This window comes from Procambarus clarkii, chromosome 5, assembly GCF_040958095.1.
Source record: "Procambarus clarkii isolate CNS0578487 chromosome 5, FALCON_Pclarkii_2.0, whole genome shotgun sequence".
Taxonomy (NCBI): domain Eukaryota; kingdom Metazoa; phylum Arthropoda; class Malacostraca; order Decapoda; family Cambaridae; genus Procambarus; species Procambarus clarkii.
Window position 1 is genome coordinate 55,586,813 of NC_091154.1, and position 9,779 is coordinate 55,596,591.

The following is a 9,779-nucleotide window of genomic DNA, read 5'->3' on the forward strand; positions in this document are numbered from 1 at the left end:
TCAGGAGGAGCGAGGACGGGTGGGGACTCTCCCAAGAGTAGTGCACCCGATGAAATAACCCAGTTCAAGAGCTCAAGGGACGCGGGGAGGAAGCCCCAAGCTGTGAGCAGTGGACCTAGCTCGGGAGCGAGTGCTGCTGCCCGGGAACCGACGACGGAGAGTCCTAGGAGGACTCAGGGAACCTCTACCGTTGGTGCTACCAGGATGACTGGTAGAGGGTCGCCCAGGAGAGGCGGTCGGTGTTACAACTGTGGGGGACGAGGACACCTTGCAAGGGAATGCGGTCGCCCCAGGCACGGTGGGAACGTGGCTTTCGCGAGGATAGGAAGCGAAGAAGCCAACGATAATTCAGGTGATATGCCGGTGATGAGGGAGAAGAGGATTCACCCCTTTGTGTGTGAGGGGACGGTGAAGATAAGAGAAGCTGATCCTGTGCCAGCGAGGATGCTGAGGGACACTAGATCCGACTTCACCCTTGTTAGTGAATCCTTCTTCCCCGAGGACTACAGAAGTTCCAGTACAGGGGAGGCCCTGATAAGGACGTTGGGGGGACAAGTGAGAATGCCCCTTCATAAGGTGACTCTTAATTCAGACTATGGTTGTCAGACTCTCTGTCACGACCCTTGAGACTAAATAATGTTCTTCTCCCCACAGTGTAAAGAACAAATAAAAATCTGCCATGCCAATTGGTGTCTAGGGGTATAATTAATCACTGTATAAAACGGGAGAACAATATATTTTGCTAAGGGTGACAACTTAACAACAATTAAATAAATAGTAGCCAGAAATATTTATCAGCATGTAATACTATAGAATGCAAGTAATTATTTGAGATCTGAGCACTACCACCAGTATATGGAGTAAGCCATAAATACACTAAAATCGTCTATCCAGATAAATTAATATTTATATGGGCTTAAAATAACAAAAACCAAGAACTTAGCTTAAACACAACTGCACTCGACCGCAGCTGCCACTCTACTCCCCAGGACGTGGTCCGCAGGCCCAACGTCGACTAACCGTCTACCCAAACACCAATTAACGTTCGCATGAACATTGTGAACATTCTATTTACAAAGGTCAGCCCTAACTCCAACATTATTAACTAAGAGTTGTTATTACCGGTCTCACATTCCTTGAAATATTACGGCTACCACATATGGGAATAAATAAATATAAAACTATAGGCAATTGATTTGCCAACAATCGCCCTGGCCATTCCCAAATATTGTCAACCGCCCACACGGCTAATTCCACGTGACATCCACCACCAAAACAAACCTTACACACTACCCAGCTATCTATGTTATATATATATATAATGTATATGTATCTATATACACAAAAATTATACAACTGACAGCAATATTTACGTAGAGAAAACAATAACATAATATGAGGTTCGGGAGAATTGGCAGAATCGTAATAAGATTCGTGACACTCTCTTGGTAGGGGTCTGTGCTTTATTGCCCAGGATGGACGCTCATGTGATCCTTGGGAATGACTCCTGTTGGGGATGTGTTCTCCCGAATTTGATTAAGGGTGAGGAGTGTATAGAGCCCTATTGACAGAGCAGCAGGATGGGCGCCAGCAGTGGCGAAACGGAAATTGCGAGAGTGGCATTTCCGGTATGCGCGGTGACGTCGGGACGAGACGTCATGGAAGATGATGTGAGCAGATCCAGTCACGCCAAAAGGAACATGCCGGGTGACCTGGGGCTCGATCGTTTGTTCCGAGAAGAGGCCAGAGGACAAGCAACAGGTGAGGAAGGGTCGGATAGGAGTGTCCAAGTTACTCTCACCAGTCCTCTAGGTATTGACCGCACCCGTCTAGGTGAGCTGCAAAAGGAAGAGTTTCCTGAGTTGGTACGGGAGACGGAAGGAGGTCTCGCTGGACCCGAGTCACCGACTCACTTCTTCGTGGAGAAGGGAGTGCTAATGAGGCAGTGGAGACCGGTTAGGGAAGAAGCGGGTGATGATATGCTGAGAGTGAGGCATCAGGTGGTGGTGCCAGCGCAGTACAGAGGCGCGGTGCTAAAGCTTGCACACTCAGTTGATCTTGCGGGTCGCTTGGGAGTAACCAAGACCCTAAGCCGGCTTCGAGAACATTTTTATTGGCCGGGCATGGACGCGGATGTAAGAAGAATCTGCAAGACGTGTTTCCCGTGCCAGAGGGCGGGGAAGAATGTCCCTGCCATCCTGAAAGCACCTTTGGTTCCAGTTCCTGCGTTTGGCCAGGCGTTTGAACGCCTAATAATCGACGTTGTGGGGCCATTACCTAGGACAAGAAAGCGAAATAATTACTTATTGACCATCATGTGTGCTTCGACGAGATTTTCAGAGGCGATCCCAGTGTGGAAGGTGACGTCGAGATGCGTCATGGGACACCTTCAGCGGTTCTTTGCTTGGGTCGGTGTGCCCAAGTAGATCCAGTCCGACTGTGGAAGTGTTTTCCAGTCGAGGTGGTTTAGGCAAGCTGGGGAATAACCCAACTACGTCCGTCTCCTTATAGACCTCAATTGCAGGGAGCGATTGAGAGGTTCCACTCCACTCTGAAGACCATCTTAAGAGTGTATTGTGCAGAACAGGGAGCAGAATGGGATGAGGCTGTCTGTCCAGCCCTGTTTGCGATCCGAGATGCTATAGTTGAGTCTCTGGGATTCTCTCCATTCCAGCTAGTGTTTGGGCACGAAGTAAGGAGCCTGTTATTGATGCTGAAGGAGCGGATGACGGCGGAGAAGACATTAGTGACAGTGGAAGAGTATGTGCAAAGATTCCATGAACGATTGAAAACGGCGAAGGAGCTGGCTGCTGATCACCTGAAGACAGCGCAAGAGAAGATGTCAATCTGGTACGACAAGAAGGCTGTCCCAAGGGAGTTCGAGGCAGGAGCCAGAGTGATGATGTTGCTACCTGGGAGAGGTAGAGTGACGGAATCATGCTTTGGTGGTCCATACTCGGTTATTCGGCGTGTGGGTCCTGTAAGTTATGAGATCAGCAAGCCGAATCGCCCCAACAAAACATAGGTGTGTCATATCAACCCTTTGAAGCCATACTTCCCAGATAAGCAAGAGAGTGCGAGAGTGAAGGGAGTAACACAGTCGCAAGGAGGGAAATTGGTTCTGTGTATGGAGATGAACCAAGTGTTGCCAGCAGAGGAGAGAAAGTGGGCCCGTGCCGATGGTACGCGCCTGTCAAATACAGAGAGTTTGACACACCTAGAAGAAAAGCTGCGTCATCTGGATAAAGGGAAAAGGAGAGAACTAGTGACCCTGATAAAAACGAACAAGTCGCTTTTCACAGACGTGCCCCGACGGCACAAGAGTGTGGTGCACGATGTGGACGTGTGCGGAGTAAAGCCAATCAAGCAGAGTGCTTATCTGGTGAGTCTTGAGAAAAGGAAGATCATGCGACAGGAGGTGGAATATTTGCTAGCGAATGATCTCGCTGAGAACAGCAATGGTGAGTGGAGCTCGCCCTGTGTGCTGATCAAGAAGAGTGACGGATCATATCGTTTTTGCACTGACTATCGTAAAGTGAATGCCATAACCGTGTCAGATTCTCACCCGATTCCCCGAATAAGTGATTGCGTCGACCAAGTAGGTAACGCAAGGTTTGTCACCAAGGTCGACCTGCTGAAAGGGTATTATCAAATCCCTTTGTCTCCGAGTGCGAGAAAGATCTCGGCGTTTGCTACACCAGACGGATTGTACCAGTACAAAGTGCTTCCGTTTGGTATGAAGAACAGCGGAAGTTGCTTTCAGAGGATGATGAACGAAGTGCTAAGAGGGATGGAAGGCTGCGCCGTGTACATAGATGATATTGTGGTATACGCCGATAGCTGGAAACAACGCATGAATCGACTGACGGAGTTGTTCCAGTGGTTGAAAGAAGCGAACCTGACCGTTAATCTGGCCAAGAGCGAATTCGGAAAGGCCCGATTAGAATACTTAGGTTTCGTCGTGGGTAAGGGGAAGTGACTCCAGTAGACCAGAAAGTGATGGCAATCAAAGAATATCCGAATCCCAGGACGAGAAAGGAATTGTTACGATATCTAGGGATGATTGGATACTATAGAGGATTTTGCAAGAACTTCTCGACAATAGCACACCCTCTGACTGAATTGCTATCTAAGAACGTTAGATGGAAGTGAGGGGAAGCATGCCAAGAGTCCTTCGAGAAGACTAAGAAGTTATTAACCGAAGCGCCAGTGCTGATTTCGCCTGACTTTGAGTCAGATTTTATCTAGTACGTCGACGCTAGCGACGTGGCGATTGGAGCCATGTTAGCTCAAGAGAAGGACGGAGTTCACCGTCCAGTGGCATTCTACTCGAAGAAATTCGAAAAGTACCAGAGGGCTTATAGTACAGTGGAAAAGGAAGCCTTAGCCCTGATCCTGGCACTGAAACATTTCGACGTCTATGTGGGTGGAGGTACTAGACCGGTGCGAGTGTTCACCGATCATAACCCCTTGACGTTCGTGCACAGGATGAAGAACTCGAACCAGAGGCTGACAAGATGGGCCCTACTGCTACAAGAGTACTGGCTAGAAATCAGGCACATCAAAGGAAGGGAGAATGCGGTAGCAGATGCCCTCTCCCGGATTTACTAACCGATATGACTCTTATTTTAAGGGGAGGGGTATGTCACGGTGCCCTCTCCTATTTCTTTCGTTTACCTGCTTTAAGAGTCATATCAGCTCTCCCTACTGATTCTCTGAGGTACAGGGAGTCTGTTGATATATGTGGCGACCAGACCGGCTGCCAGATAAGGGAGAAATTTACATTATAAGTTGTAGGTAAGGGGAAAGTGGCGCCCTGATATAAATGAAAGAGTATCCCCTACCTGCAGATATGACGTTTTGTAAGGGACACTAGCCGATCGCGGATTGGCCGACTTAGGTCGCGGGCGACCAATCAGAGCCCGCCGTGACGTCACCGAGTGCCCCGGGCGGCGCCAACGTCAGAGTTGACCTGACTGTGGAGGTGAGAGGATGCACCTCAGTCAGCTCTCGAGGATTTGAGGCTCTACAAGCCTTATTCAGTGGATTAAACTAGCCATCGCAGCCCACTATAAGTTATTGGAGACCCTGCGCTTCTGGGAAGCAAAAAAGGAACCAAGTTCATTGAGCAAAGGAGTGCCAAACTTGGAAAATAGTCGGCGACGACGCTGGGCGGCGCCGCTGGACGTTGAAGTCTGGAAGGTGCGGTGGGCAGGCCTAGCTGTGACTGGGTCACATCCACTGAGGGTTTTGGTGGGACGACACCGTTCCTACGACGAGGATCAACGCCTTGTGGAAGGGACGATTGTGTGAATATAGTGATTAGCTCAGTGCCCATTGGTGAACCAGAATTGGGATAGCTGAATGTCTGGGATTGGAATGGCGACAACGCGAAGGCTTCACGTCGCCTGAGGACCTGTGGAACGTTCCTGGATCGTCAAGGATCGACTCAGGAAGCGTGGGAACCTCACACTATTGAGGGACAGGTGTCGTGAGCCAGGAATGTAAGGTAGGTCAATCTTCCCTCCCATTACCCCTTGTGTGAGTTGGCTAGATAGGCCACGATATTTACTTATGCATGTGGCAGTATGACATTAATGCTGTAGTAGTAGAATAGGCTGCAGGGCAGCTTGTGTCCAGGACTGTTGGAGAGGACAGTGTGTGTGGACGGCAGGACAGTTGAAGAAGAGGTGCCGACGTGGTGAAGAGGCCCTTCTGTGAGAGAGTGTGTGACTCCTGTCTTATCTGCCCAGTTGAAGGAGTGGTTGGAGGTCGTGAAAGAAGAGTTGCTGAAGATCTCCAGACTTATTTTCCTTATTTTCATTTTCATGTATTGCTTGTGATTGTATGTGTGTTCATGTAATTTGTGTCAGTAAATTCACACATTTTACCATTGTGTTTAAGTGTGCCTCCATTATAATATTTCTCTATGAGCATACACGAGGGTTATCATAGTACCACCTAGGGATCGTCGCGTTCTCTATAGAAGTTCTTATCGCCTGGAGAGTGGTAAAGCAGCACAGACTTATATAAGAGTGTACCCTTAGCCATCCGGCTAGTATCAGAGCCTGACTGGTGGCAACAGGTAACGTAGTGGCTGGAGAGAGGTAAAGCCACACAGACTTTTATGGGAGAGTACCCTGGGCCAACAGTCCAATAGCAGATCTATGGGAGTAGCAACATTCTGGCAACAAACAGTATAGAATACACCCACTGAACTGCATCGCTGGGGTGCAGATATACTAACCCAGCTGGCGACCTTGTTAAGAAGAAGATAGGGAAGGCAGGCGGGAAAGGAGTTCCTGTAACCTTTTTGTCTGGCAGACAAGACTCAGGGAATTTATTGTTATAAGGTAAGCCTGAGTCTTCCTTCACTTCTCCACGGGTCTAGGCCGGAACTACTGATAGCAGTTTCCCCGTGGTTGACTGAAGGGCTTCCAGGGTGAATCAGTGGCACCCCCTTCAGTGGTGGAAGCAAAGACCTGCGGTGGTGGGCATTACTGGTCCTCTCCTGTGGGACCAAGGAGGCTCCGGTGAATCCCGGGAGTCGGAGGGGCTGTGTATTCTGCCTTCTGAGCCCCTAGCAGCCGAGTGCAAGCGGAGCCCCGGCCACCCCCTGTGACAACATATATATATATATATATCACTCAGAACTCTTTGACCCGGCCAGGATTCGAACCCATGCCGTCCAGGATCACCCCTAAACGTACACAGTACCGTGACCACCGCACCAATGATCGCCATAAGGATTGGTCAGTCGTGGCGCTTATCAACTAAGCTCCCTGACTGACCAACCCCCGACGACACTCATGGATCCATTTGGTGAGGAAGTGTTTGGTCAGGAGCTTAGTTGATAAGCGCCACGACTGACCAATCCTTATGACGATCATTGGTGCGGTGGTCACCGTACTGTGTACGTTTAGGGTGATCCTGGACGGCATGGGTTCGAATCCTGGCCGGGTCAAAGAGTTCTGAGTGATATATGGCTTACACGTTCATGCAGCTTTCTCATATATATATATATATATATATATATATATATATATATATTATATATATATATATATGTGTATATATATATGTATGTGTGTGTGTGTGTGTACTGGAAGTACCTTTTGGTTAGCTCCTCAATTATCACCCTAGGATGGTATAGACACTAATTAATCACTCAAAAGATGCAATGATTATAAGTAAATTATTATATATACACAACTCAACTTGAGCTGGTATTAATTACACCCAAAATAGAGTCTGTATTAATGTTGCTAGGTTGTTCAATGTAAGTACAATTAGACTGGTAATGAATGGGACTAGGATGAACAATAATAGTTCAACTAGTCAATGGTAATAGGGGACTAGGTTATCAATAAACACTACTCAGCGTTATATCCTCCCCTGTTGTGAGTTGACAATTAGTAAATATTGAGAAAACTAGTGCACTATATTTTAAATAAGTCTATATTTAAGAGAAATATTATACATAATTGTCGATGATACCCCTCTTAATTAGCCTCTAGTATTATCTAGAAATATTAAATCTTATTAGTGACCTCGCGAAATAAACACCACAAATTCGTGGATAAACTTGCGAGGGCGCAGCCACTAATTTGGTTGACTTTAAAAAAGTTGTGTCACTTCACAGAATAACTCTCCACGAAATTGATGGGTGACCTTGAAGTCACTGTGAGGGGCTCGTGAGCTCGCTCGAGGCTATGCGGCCGGTCACTGTTGTGATTGGCAATATATTGTTTTTGTACAAATTACACTAGTACCAGTGTATTTAATGAATCCATTGGTTAACTCTGGTTCATCCTGTACAAAGATGACCAAATAATATGTCATCCGGTTCGAAGATGATCAAATAATTAAAGAGATCGAGCGCTATGTCATAGGTTCGTATCCTGGGCGGGGAGGATTTACTGGGCGCAATTCCTTAACTGTAGCCTCTGTTTAACGCAACAGTAAAATGTGTACTTGGATGAAAAAACGATTCTTCGCGGCAGGGGATCGTATTCCAGGGACCTGCCCGAAACGCTACGCGTACTAGTGGCTGTACAGAATGTAACAATTCTTGTATATATCTAAAAATTTGAACTTGTTCTGTTATCTTGGTTGAAAACCAAATAAGCTGTCATCCGGTTAGAAGATGACCATATAATGTGGGGAACCGACTTGTGAGATTTATATTTATTTAAATTATATGATTTATATAGCGTTATATTTACATTAATTTATATATTTTGAAAGTAATTTGTATGAGGTTCAGCAGACTGTATTTCTTCAATATTCTCACAAATACACTCCTTGCACATTAGGGAGGGTTATATTAAATTTATATATATGCAGCCAATCAAACTACAGTATTAAACTACATATATTAGTAATAACATTATGAGGCCTTATCTTATTGCATGGTAGGCTTAGTCCACCAGGTATAAACAAGAATGATGACACCAAATAATCCTCTTGCTTAAGGCTAGCATGTACTGGTACATGTACTGGTACCATGTACTGGTGTACCAAGATTAATTCTTGCTTCGTCTTCTACTGTCAAAGGGCCCTTGCTGTAAAGCAGGAATCCTATATATATGACAGCTATATCAGAGGAAATATTGGTTTATTCTTTATAAGATAAGGACCAAGGAATAGTTACCTGGGTTGAGTCATTGTCCCTCGTGCTAACCGGTTCGCCCTATATCTACCTAACATAACTTGCCAGAAATGTGGAAATAAACGGGTTTCAGTAAAACACTGAAACTCGACCCCACACTCGTGCGTGCACCTCATCCTTGCCCCCCCCCCCACAGTTTGTTTAGATGACACTGTTTAGATGTTGACTGCGTGTTGATGATGGAAGAAGCGCTAATTTGATCTCCATAACTCTTCATCCAAGGGAGAATTATAGAAGCTGAACTCGCTCCAGCGACTCTGGTCTAACAATAGCTAACTCCCGCCACTGACCCCTAGCTCTCCTTGTCCAGATATCAATAACTGGAAGAAAGGTCACATTTTCTCTATTTTGGTTCTGATCTTCTTGAGGTTATCTTGAGATGATTTCGGGGCTTTAGTGTCCTCGCGGCCCGGTCCTCGACCAGGCCTCCACCCCCAGGAAGCAGCCCGTGACAGCTGACTAACACCCAAGTACCTATTTTACTGCTAGGTAACAGGGCATAGAGTGAAAGAAACTCTGCCCATTGTTTCTCGCCGGCGGCCGAGATCGAACCCGGGACCACAGGATCACAAGTCCAGCATGCTGTCCGCTCGGCCGACCGGCTCCCTGATTACTAGATAAATTAAGTTAATTCAAATGAGATGTTTTTATGATGTTAAAAGTCCAAAGTCTGCTGTATTAAGAATAATTCCCAACAGAATAGCTGAGGAATTTAATAGCGACGTTGCAATGATATCCCGTTTTCTATTGACGGAAAATTGCACTACAGGTTACATTTTCTATGGGCTAACTTGTGTATACAACCCAGCAGTAATATTTTCTGCTTATTGTATTTAATATTAGTAAATGGTGTCGGGTTTTCCGACAGTGGGGTCGAGGACGATGGGAATGAGTGTGTGGTTGAATGCAAGGTGTATGAGTGTATGGGGTCGAAAACGAGGTGTATGAGTGGGAGTGGGGACGAGGACTAGGTGTATGAGTGAGTGTGAGGTCGAAAACGAGATGTATGAGTGAGTGATAAGGTTGAGGACGACATGCACGAGTGTGTGTTGAGTCGAGGACGAGGATTCTCGACTCAACACAACGGGTCGGAATAAGTGTGGGGTCA

The 9,779-nt window shown here is 46.6% G+C and overlaps 1 protein-coding gene across 1 annotated transcript in view; it reads right to left on the minus strand.

Annotated features, from left to right (window-relative positions):
- Window positions 1-9,779, minus strand: part of LOC138351009 (zinc finger protein ZFP2-like) — a 176,587-nt gene that overhangs the window by 162,841 nt on the left and 3,967 nt on the right. The window lies entirely within an intron of this gene.